The following is a 10,985-nucleotide window of genomic DNA, read 5'->3' on the forward strand; positions in this document are numbered from 1 at the left end:
AACAGTGCAGAGCATACAGAAATCCTCTTTGCTGTGTTCATCATTCTGTCTTCATCTTGGATTGTTTCCACCCTTCTCCTCCACCTGGAAGTCACAAGCATCCTGCAGTGGCAGGTACTCTGGGTTCTTCAGCCAGGAGTAGTCTAAGAACAGCTTTTGCTGGGAGTGGCTCTGACCTTGCTGAAATCACTGCTGAAACCTCCCCTGACTCTTGCAGTGCCAGAATTTCAGGGTGCCAGTGGTGAGGCAGGGACTGAGCCTGGTTCATTGTCCCCAGAGCTCGGGTAGTACAGGACAGTCAGGCCAGTAAAGCCCCTGCTCAGGGCTGGGAACGAGATCCTGGCCGGCTTTCCCTCTCTGCCCCTCTCTGCAGTCCTGCTGGGCTATGTCATGCTACTATGTTACAGCATTGTTCCATGTCTTTTTTTTTTTTTGGAAGTAATGCCGGATATTGGCAGTCAGGGGCGATGGAGCGAGGTGAGCAGTGACCGGTGGACAGAATGAGTTGTTACGGCCTCGGTCTCAATGTTTGGAGCAGCTCTAAGCATCCGTTGTTGTTTGTGTGTTTTAGGTGGTCCACTTGCAGGATGTCCTGGCCCTGGATGCTGGAGCGTGCAAGCCTAAGGTATAGGTGTGGTGTACTTCAGTCGGAGCAGGGAGGCTGTGGTTTCACAGTCTCTCAGCATGTTTTGTGTGTTTTTGCTTTGCTTCTCTGCAGGTGTTGCTGCTGCCCTGGGCGTGCCAAGGGCCAGAGGCGAGCAGGTGAGTTGGCATTTAGGTGGGGTGGCTGATAGGCCAGCGGTCTATGGCAGCGTGCTGAGCGTGTCCCTTTTCATTGTGCAGGTTTGTCCTGGCCACCTCCAGAGTCAGATCAGGATTTGAGGTGAGCCGGGGCAGTGGTGTGGAGTAGCCCGGGGATGCTCTTCTGGAGGGCAACAGTGACGTTTTCTGTTTTGTTGTCTTAGGTACCGTGAGCAGGTGTGGAGCTGAAGTTTGGAGAGAGCAGGTAAGCGCTGAGCCTCGGCAGTTTCGAGGGAGGGGGCCTTGCGGAAGGGGTCTCTTTTGGTGTGTGTTGTCAGAGGCTGAATTTTCTCCTTGTTCTCCATCTTTCGCAGCTGCCAAAGCGGACCGTGGGGAACGTGTTGACATCTGAGGTGCTGATGCATTTTTTCTGCCAAGGATGGATTTTGTCCGTTTGTCTTCAGAAAGCTAAGTGTTGGGAGCGGTGGTTGGGAGAAGGGAAAGGCCTTTGGAGTTCCAGGAGGCAATTGGAAGTTAGCTTAGAGGAGAGGGCTGTTGTGGGAGGGCCCCTTGGAAGTAAAGGGAGAGGGTTTCTCCTCAGCATCACCCGAGCCTTTGCTGGGCAGGGCAGTTCCCACCCATCTCTGTCATCGGCCTTTGAGTCTCGCCGTCATCGTGGATCTTTTTGCCCGAGGAGCTCGCCTTCGGGTCTGGCACGATCGCCACGGTCTCCATTTCACCTACTCGCTGGCGTAGCCGCCCGCGGGCATCTTGGCCACTTGCTGGTTGGTCACGTTTTGCAACGTCACTTCAGCCTTTGGTGGCAGAGTCCTTCCCTAGGGATCCCTTTGTATCACCTGGCAGTCATTGCCTCCTTCTCTAGGCCTGCCGAGCTTCTCAAGCATCCTCTGAGCTGCTTTGGCACTGGCTTCTTGGAAGGAGTTACGTTTCACTGCCGCGTGCTGTTGCCATAGAGCCTTCTTTCCTTCGGCATCGCCAGCTTCTGGCTCATCTTGCTCTAGGAATCTTGTGCCCGTTGCTGGGCAGGTTCAGCTCGTGTCTGTGTTATGTCATTTGTGTCTGTGTTCTGTAGTTTGTGTCCATCCTCTCCTGTGTCACAGGGCTTTGTTACGTCTTGGTGCTTTATCGGCCTCGTTCTGGGCCGTAGCGGCAGCGGGGATCTCTGCTCGCGTCCTTTCCCGGATCGGGCTCATTCCGGCATCTTTACAGTTTTGCTTTTGGAGAGCAGAAGGAGTACACAAGATGTTCTCATCCATCTTCCTTCTCACTTTTGGTAGTATCTTTTTTTCATGGGCCATGGACTTCTCTGGACCCTCCTCACTGTGGTAGTTCCATAGGTTCCATTGCCTCCAAGCATATCGGGTCTAGAATTTATCTTCTGGAGAGTTATCTCAAGTCCTCGTGTCATCTTTGCTTCTATTTGGTGTGCTTACACTTGGAGCTGCCCTGCCCTGGCACGTAGAGTCGTGGCTGGGTTGAACAGTTGTAAAACTTTGTGGTTCATCTCTTGTCTGTGGGGTTTTGTGTAGAAAACTTACGGGCCTGGTGTATGGGGATAACTCCGAGCTGTCAGCTCCTTGTAGACTGCCTCATGTTGTCTTGCAGGTCCCCAAGGCCGATTCCGATCCCTGCAGTCACCGATGCTACCGCTTTTCCCAGAATCTGCCCTTCCACGTCAGGGAGCAGCAGTTGGAAGATGCGTTGAAGCGTCTTCATCAGTGGAGTGTTGTGAGTAAGGGCTGCAGTCAGTGTGTAAGCTGAAGAAGGGGTGTCTGTCTGTGAGAGTGTGTGTCTGTCTGTGTCTGCGTGTGTCAGTCTGTGAGAGCGTGTGTGTTGACTGGTTCTAACCTTGTGTGTGTGATTATTGCCTTTCAGTTTTTTCAACTGATTTTTAACTTTATAATAAGAAAACAGCCAGCTGTGAGGTTTTTTTTCTCCCCCATCTGGGTTTTGTTTTTCCTTGGTCCCGTCCTGTCTGTGAGGCGATGTTCATCGCCAAGGTTTGGGTGCAGCCAAACAAAGAGCCTCCCTAACAGGGTGGAGAGTACACAGTGGAGGTTAGGAATACAGGGAAAAGGTGCACCAGCCCTTACACCACCCCTAACAGCACCATTTTCCCCCCACCAGCAGCACAATGCAGCAACCCTGGAACCCTCAGTGCAGCACAGCTCAGTAAGCCTGGTGCTGGGATAACCCTGGAACCCTCAGAGGAGGCCAAGCCCCACACCAAAAAGGTGGGGATGACATCTGCAGGCTGGAGAGTGACAGGTACGAGTTGGGGGCTGGGGCGTGTAGAGCAGGAGTGAGGGGTTCCAGGCAGCAAGAGCAGTGCGGGGTATAAAGTAGAGGGGGTTAAAGGTTAGGGGATAAAGGGACAAAAGTCAGGGCAAAGGTTGGGGGGTCAGGGAATCAAAGGTCAAAGTCCAGGGGTCAAAGGTCAAGGTGGTCAATGTCAAAGCACAGAGGTCACATGTAGAAGGTTGGGGCAAAGGTCACAGGGCTCAGGGGGGTCAAAGGTCCTGGGGTCAGGTGTCATGGGTCAAAAGGTAAGGGTCAAAGGGCTAAGGTTGGGGGTCAAAGGTCAGGGATCAAGGTGTAAAGGTGGATGGTCCAAGGTCAGGGGTCAGGGATCAAAGGTCGGGTTGTCAAGGAATGGGTCAAGGGGTCAAAGGTCAGGGGATAAAAGGTCAAGGCTCGGGCTCAGGATTAGAGGTTCCAGCATGATTTTCCGTGGTGGTTCCCAGTGTGGGGACACGGGGTGTGGGGTCAGTGGCGCCGGGGGCGGGCAGGAGCCCCGTGGGCAGTGGCCGGCAGCGGCGGGGACGCCTCCGTACGGTCGCGCCCCTCCAGTGCCAGCAGAAGCCCCCCTGCGCCGTGCGGTGCCCGGCCCCACTCCTTGCCCTCCCCGCCGCTGCCTTCCCGCACTCCCACCGCACCCCCTGCTCCCCTCCAGCCCAGGGAAATGCAGGAAAACACAAAATCATCGAGGTGGAACAGTCACCGGAGCTGCCCGAGCCATCCCCCCGCCTGAAGGCGGCAGCTGCCCAGAGCCAGGGGCACCCAGCAGGATGCAGCTCCCCTTTCCCAGGAGCTGGAGGCAGGGTTTCCCAGGCAGGGGGAGCAGGGAGAATTTCAGCTCCCAGCAGCTCTCTGTGAGTGCTGGATGGACTCTGGGCTGAGCCAGGTGGGAGGTGTGGGTGGTGTTCATGTCCCCAGGAGCTGCTCAAATCCACCTTAAACTCCTGGAATGGTCTGTGCTGGCAAGAACCTTACAGACCATCCTGTTCAGCCCCTTGCCATGGTCAGGGACACCTTCCTGGGGTGTCTGTGCCAGAGTGGTGGAATGGGCAGGACTTTCTCCCTGAGCCCAGTCCCGGGCAAGATTGGGGTTCCCATGGGAAGAAGCCTGTGAGCTGCATTTCCGGAGCTGGGAGCCTCCATGCCCGGGAGTGTTTCCAGTACTGTTCTTTGGCTTTTTCCATAACTGGGCATGATGTTTCTCCCCAGAGCAAGGTGGTTTTCCCTGGATTGTTGGGGTAAGACACTGGCTGTTTGACAGCTCTGTTGTCTCTTTGTCCTGAATGGAAGAGTGAGGAACGGGGGATGCTCCCGACTGTCCCAGGGATGTGGGAACAGCCCAGTTCCAGTGAGGAATGTGACGCCCAGCTCGTGGCGTGTGCCCTGAGATGGTCTTTGCTGTTGTTTTGTCCTTAGAGCCTGTTGGAGTGCTGGCCTGGATTTGGGAGGAGCCAAGTAGCCTGGAGCAGTGAGGTTTTTCCTGTCAGAAATCCATGCTGGGGATGTTTTCCCTGGCTGTCCCAAGGGGAAGGAACAGCTCTGGAGTTTTTGCAGCCACAGGCTGGGGATGCATCCCCTGAAAACCAGTTCAGGATCGTTCATCTGACTCTGTCCCTGACCTGTGGCTTCCAGGGAGCCTTCTGGTCTTCCGGATATTCCCAGGAGAGGATATTCCACCACCTGACTTTTAAGCCGGGAATTCCAAACCCAGTAAGTCGGTCACATTCTATGGGAGCTGCCCCAATGGTGGGATGGCAGAGGGCACACCCCACGCTGCTGTTTGGGACATTCCTGACTGGAACGGGAGCCAGCTGGGCATTTTGGAGCACTGAGGCCACCAGGGCAGCCTTGAGTGGCATTCCCAGGCAATGCTGAGGCATCCCATGCCTGTGGCAACACATGCCTGATGTGGAGCAGAGAGAGGAAGGGAGAAATTCTGAGTTGATGGGAGGAATGGAATTGGGCTTTCCAGAATGGAATTGGTATAGGTGCTGATGGTATCATGGAATCATGGGGTGGCTTGGAAGGGACACAAAGACCCTCTGGGCTCTGTTATCCCATCCCGTGGCAAAGAACACGTCCAAAACTGCCTCCTCACCCTCATGGAATGGCAGTGGGTGTTGGGAGCTCTGGCTGGAGCACCTGGAGACCAGGTAAGAATAGCAGTGGCATTGTTTTGGCTGCTGCTGGATGTGGTTTTCTCTTGTCAAGATGTTCCTCTGATTGATGTTTTCACAGTAGCTTGCTAGGCCTCATTTGAGGATAATTCCAAGAATTTGGAAGTCGTTGGAAAAGAATGAGGAAAAAAGGTGAACCTGATCCATTTCTAGTAATTCTGAACTTCTCTTGCAGCACCGTTCCAGGGGAAAGCTGGTGAAAGGATAAAGATGCAGAGGAACAAGTGTTGTAAACCCCCTTGCCTCCCTGACAAAGCAAACCTTTCTGCAATCCCAGTAAATCTCTTGGAGAAACTGTGGGATCATAAGGTTTCCTAGGAAAGGAAAACTAAGGACAGAGATGAGGAAATAGGCTTCCAATTAACAATGATTTGATGGAGGTAGGAATGATTCTTGTATGTTTGATGCACCCCTTTTTATTCCTGGGATAATTTTAAATGATTTCTTTAAAAAATCATTTCGATTTGGGAATTCAGATTAGAGAGGAAACGATGCAAAATAAATGCAGGGAGAGATCACAGAATCATCCTGGAATGGCGGAATAATTTGGGTGGGAAGGGACCTTAAGGATCACCTCATTCCATCCACAGGGTGCTCCAAGCTGCGGCCAGCCTGGCCTTGAACACTTCCAGGGATGGGGCAGCCACGATTTCCCTGGGTTTACGGGCACAAGAGGAAATTTCCAGCAGGAACTGAGGGGTTTCCCTTGCTCTGCCTGGCCCTAGCAGGGCTTTGGGAGGCAGAGGCTGTGGGGACAGGAGCTTTGTCCATTGCCTTGGGGGAGTCTCTGATGTCCCAAAACCCAGCAGAGCAAGTGGTTGTGGTTTAACATCCCGTTCAAAGGAGATGCCAGGCCAGGAACGGGAATGGACTGCAGAGCAGGGATGGTGCCCAGCAGAGGGGTGAGTGTCCAGGGGGTCCCAGCAGTCCATCCCTGCTGCCCAGGTTTGGGATGAGCAGGCTGGTGAGTGTCCCTGTGCTTGCTCTGCAGGATGAGGAAGCCAGGCCTGCTGAGGAGGAAGATGAGGAGGTGTGGGAGGATGGAGACAACGGCCACCAAAGGCTGGGGAAGGCACAGATCCAGGTAGGAGACGTTGCCTTGCGAGGAGAGGGACTTGTCTGTCCCGTTGGAATTTGGGGCGTGAGGCCAGTGGAACAAAGGCTTTGATTCCATTTTCTTGCTCGGGTTTTCACGTGCCTTAAGAGAGCTTTGCTAAAATGTCATTATCCCTGATTGAGTCTCTGAAAAACAGGGATTGAAGCTTTCAGAAGGGGCCCAACCCTGCCTGCATGTATCCAAGTGCAGCCCCCACTCCCTGTTTTTGTGTACAGCTGGGATGAGACCTCAGCTGCTGTTACTTGCCAGCTCACAAGTTGTGTAGCTCAGAGCCTCAGCCATGAAGGGCCAGGCTGTGTTTAAAACAGCCCAAGGTGCCAGAGAGCTGGAGTCATTTCCTAGCAGGTAACTTGACTTGGAAGCTGCATTCTAAAATTTGTCCGCATTTAATTGATGTCCCACATGGAGACACCTAAAGAAGCAGAGGTGGGGTGTTCCTAAGAAAAGAGCATCTAAATTCTTTGGTGGTAGAGGGCTTAAAGTCTGAGTGAGGTGCCTTTAGGACACTTCCATTCCAGTATCTGAATAGCATTTAAATGAAGTAGCCAAATCCTGACAAGCTTGTATGAACTCCAAAGCCTCTGCAAGTGGTTTACAGCCAGGGAAGGAGATAAGAGTCTGGAGTCTCTTCCCCAAAACCTGGCTCCTGGTTTCTTTGGCCAGGCATAGGAAGAATTGTGTATTCCCTGGGGCTCTCCTTATGGGGAGAGGTTTACTTATGTGCCCTGGGTTTATTCAGTGCATCTTCAAAGTGATGGAAACTGATTGCACTGAAATGCCAGGGGTGCCAAATGTTTTCCCCAGCCAGAGCTCGGAGCCAGCCCAGTGGGAAGGGGTTTAGTGGCCATTTTCCCGCTCCCTCGGGGCAGCAGCACTGGAGCACTCGCAGCCACCCGTGCCCGAGGTGCCGAGTACTGGCAGGAGGCAAAGCCAGGGACTGGGCAGGAGGAGCTTGCAGTGCTCCTGGAATCGCAGAGCTGGAGCTGTGGGTTAGAACTGCCAGGAGCTGCTGCCTCACTCAAACCTTGTTTAAAGCTCAGCATCCCTCCTGCTCCCTTGGAATGATTGTTGCTTCTGTTGTTGCTCTTTCCCGATCCATTATGATTATTATTGTAAATTCCCACTCCATTTCTTCCATAGCCCTTTGCTTCCCAGAGGTGGTGCTTTAGGCAAGCCCCTCCAGCCTGGGAAGGGGCTTTTGGCTCCAGACTCAGTCCCAGTCCCCATGAGCAGCTGGAGCTGTGCTGTCCCCAGCAGGTGCCTTTCCTTCCTTCCCTGCTGCACTTTGGCTTTTTGAGGGCTCTGTAGGGGGCTGAGGGAGAAGTTCTTTGTCATTCCAGGGCACCATAAGCCCTGATCCCACTCAAAGCAGGAGGAATCATTCCATCCTTGTTTTTGGATACACCTTTGGTGTTCTCTCTCTTTTGCTGACACTGTGTGGTGAAGCAGCAGCTCCCTGGAATAACTTTTATTTGTAAAACAATGAATTCCCTGCTGGAATCCCAGTCCCAGCCCCCCAGATCAAGGTGCAGTTTAAGGCCTTACACCCTGACCAGGACAAGTTCCTGTCCTTAGACATGGAAAACAGGGGAAAACTCAGACTGGATTGGAGCCAGCATCCAGAATGGGGAGAGTGAGGCAGCGTGCTTGGCCCAGGCTGGGGCTGGTACAGGGGGTGTTCCCCATAGGATGACACCCGTTTGGAGCAGATGCTTCTCTTCCTTTGTCCAAAGTCCAATGGCAAAGGAGTGAAGAACCCACAAGTGGGGCCTGGAAGGAAAACGATTCTGTTAAAATTAGGCAAAGAATGCACTAAGAAAAAATGGACATCCTTTTTAGGTATGAAAGTAAGTAGGGGAAAAATGTTGAAAAAGAGCTCTTTTATTTGGTGCCACCTCTCATTTTTTTATGGATAAAACCCTCTAGTGAGCAATCAGAACAGGAGTGGGAAAGCCAGGAGCCTTTGACTTCCACAGTGGACTTAATTGCCATGCTTAATTTCAACAATTTCTTCTCTCTCTCAGGACAGGAAAACCCACTTAACTTGTCCCATCTTTGCCAAAAGCTTTGGTGTTTGAGCAGCCAAACCCAATGGGCTCTGGCCCCACCAGCCTGTACTGGAGGGCCCCTGGTCCTGCCCATGGTGTGGGATGAATCCCCAATTGTCCCCAGAGGGGGCTGCCCTGGTCCCTGCAGTGCCCAGCACCTGAGACACACAGAGAGCCCTGTCCAAAGGGGCTCCTTGTCAGGAATGTGGCAGCAGCCCCAGGAGCAGGCTGGAGGTGAGAACTGGGGCTGTGTTTGAGACTGACCAGGTCAGCTCAGTGTTTACCTGTGGGGGGAGTTTGGCCCCCCATGCTGAGTTGAAGTGGGATCAGGGTGACAGATGCTGCATTTTGGGCACCCTGAGAGTTTCTCTCCCCCTTGGAGATTTCCTGCAGGGATGGGGCAGGGCAGGGAGCAGAATTAACCCTGCACCTCCCGTGGGCACTGCTGGCCTTTGTCTCTCTGCTGTGCCATCAGCCTGTGGGAATTTGCTGCTGCCGCTGCCACCCCACCTGGGGGCTGCGTGCTCCTGGCAGCCCTTCCCAGCCCCACACCCGAGCTCCAGCGCTGCCTCCAGGCTGTGTTGGGAGAGTTTGCTGGGAATGTGCCTCATCCCTGGGAGTATCCTTTCCTTCCAGAGTGGCTGGATGGAGCTTCTGGGCTTGTCAGCTTCAGAGTTTGCTTGCAAAAGTCACTGCAGGGAAGAATGACAAGGAGGTTTGTCAGAGTGCTGCTGTCAGACCCCACCTGCCAGTCTGGGCTTTGGCTTGGAGGTTGTTGTGTATTGGCCCTGCAGGGAATGAATGTCCCCTTCCCACCTCAGCCCAGCAGATCCCAAGGGCTCTTCCTGGAGTACTTACTCTTTGCTTCCCTTTGGGATAACTTAATCTGCACCCTTCCAGGAGCAATTCCTTGGCTTCTCCTGGAGAAAACCCCCATGGCAGAGGCAGTCTGCAAAGGAGCCCAGAGCTGTGCTTGGAGCAGGGAGTGCTGAGAGCTGCGTGTGCCTTTGCTGCCCCAGGCTGGCAGTATCCCCATGGAACAGACTGGGCAAATGGCATTAGAGGGAGCACAATCCCTTCCTGGAAGAGGTTTTCTCCTGTGCAGATCAGGCATGGGGCAGGAAGGGAACTTTGGAGATCAGCTGCTTTCCCCCAGAAAGCATCACTCACACCAGCATGGATGACATGACCTGTGCCCACTGCTCACCATGCACCTGGCCAGAATCAAGAGCAAAGGTGGGTTTGGGGGTGAGCACTTGAAATAACTTTGAAAGAGAAGCAATCACCTTTTGCTGCTTCTTTCTTTCTTGCAGATGCTGGGATTGCCTCTGGGCACATGGGCTGAGCTCTCCCTGCAGGGAACTGTCAGGCCTTAACAGCTGTGAGGTTGTGTTCTTCTCAGTGGGGAACTGGAAATAATTATTAATTAATTGCAGAAATGTTTTCTGAACCTTTCCCCTTTCCTGGTAGATCTTCTCTCTCTGCCTCTGAATTTACAGCTGTTCCCTGGTGTCATTGGCCCTGCCTGAATTCCTTGCAGCTCCTCACTGGGAAAACCTGGGATGACTTTGAGGGGACAGAGGAGACATTTTCAGCTGAAAACCTGGGGTGACTGAGAGGGGACACAAGAATTGTTTGTGTAGGAAAATGGGAGGTGATGTCAAGCAGAGCAAGGTGGCATTTTTGAGGGAAAAGCTGAGGTGATGTTTAGGGGAAAGAATGCACATTTTTGGGGCAGAAAAGAGTTAATATTGTACAGGAAGGAAAAACTGGGGGGTAAAACTTGATGTAATCTGTAGGGGACAGAATGAATATTTTGGAGCAAAAATGAGGTACTCAGTAGTAGACAAAGAAGGAAAATTTTGGAGGCCAAACTTGACAAAGTCTCAAGAGCAGAGAATGAACACTTGGAGGGAAAAAGGAGGTGATGAATACTGAGCATGTGGGGAAAATTTGGGGGCTAAATCTGAGCTAATCTCTAGGGGAGAGCATGAACACACTGAGGTAACATGAGGGAATCAGTTGTGGGCAGATAGGGAAACTTGTGTAAAAATAATATTAAATAAGCTGTAGAAAGAACATTTTGAGGTAAAAATGAGGTAAGCAGTAGTAGACAGATGGAAAACTTTGGGGGTAAATCTTGATAGAAGCTACATGGTAGAAAGGAAATAAATATTGAAGGAAGAATGAGGGAATCAGTAGTGGACAGGTAGGGGAATTTTGGGGGGTCAAACTTGAAATGATCTAAAGGTTGAGAATGAATCTTTTTTGGTAAAAATGAGGTAATAAGTTGTGGACAGTTCAGGAAAATTTTGGGGGTTAAACTTGAGGTAATCTCTAGGGAGAGTGTGACCACTGACATGAACTGAGGCAATCACTGGGGCTAGGCAAGGAAATTTGGGGTGTAAAACTTAGGAAGATCTGTAGGGCAAAGAATGAACATATTGAGGAAGCAATGAGGTGATCAGTAGTCAAGATGAGGTAGAATGTGGGGGGCAAACCCTGAGGTAATTATGTAGGAACCATAAGTGGTTTTGAGAAAAAATCTGACCTAATTTGTAGGGGACAGAATGAACATTTTGG

Source organism: Coloeus monedula, assembly GCF_965178545.1.
Source record: "Coloeus monedula genome assembly, contig: HAP1_SCAFFOLD_96, whole genome shotgun sequence".
In the NCBI taxonomy this organism is placed as follows: Eukaryota; Metazoa; Chordata; class Aves; order Passeriformes; family Corvidae; genus Coloeus; species Coloeus monedula.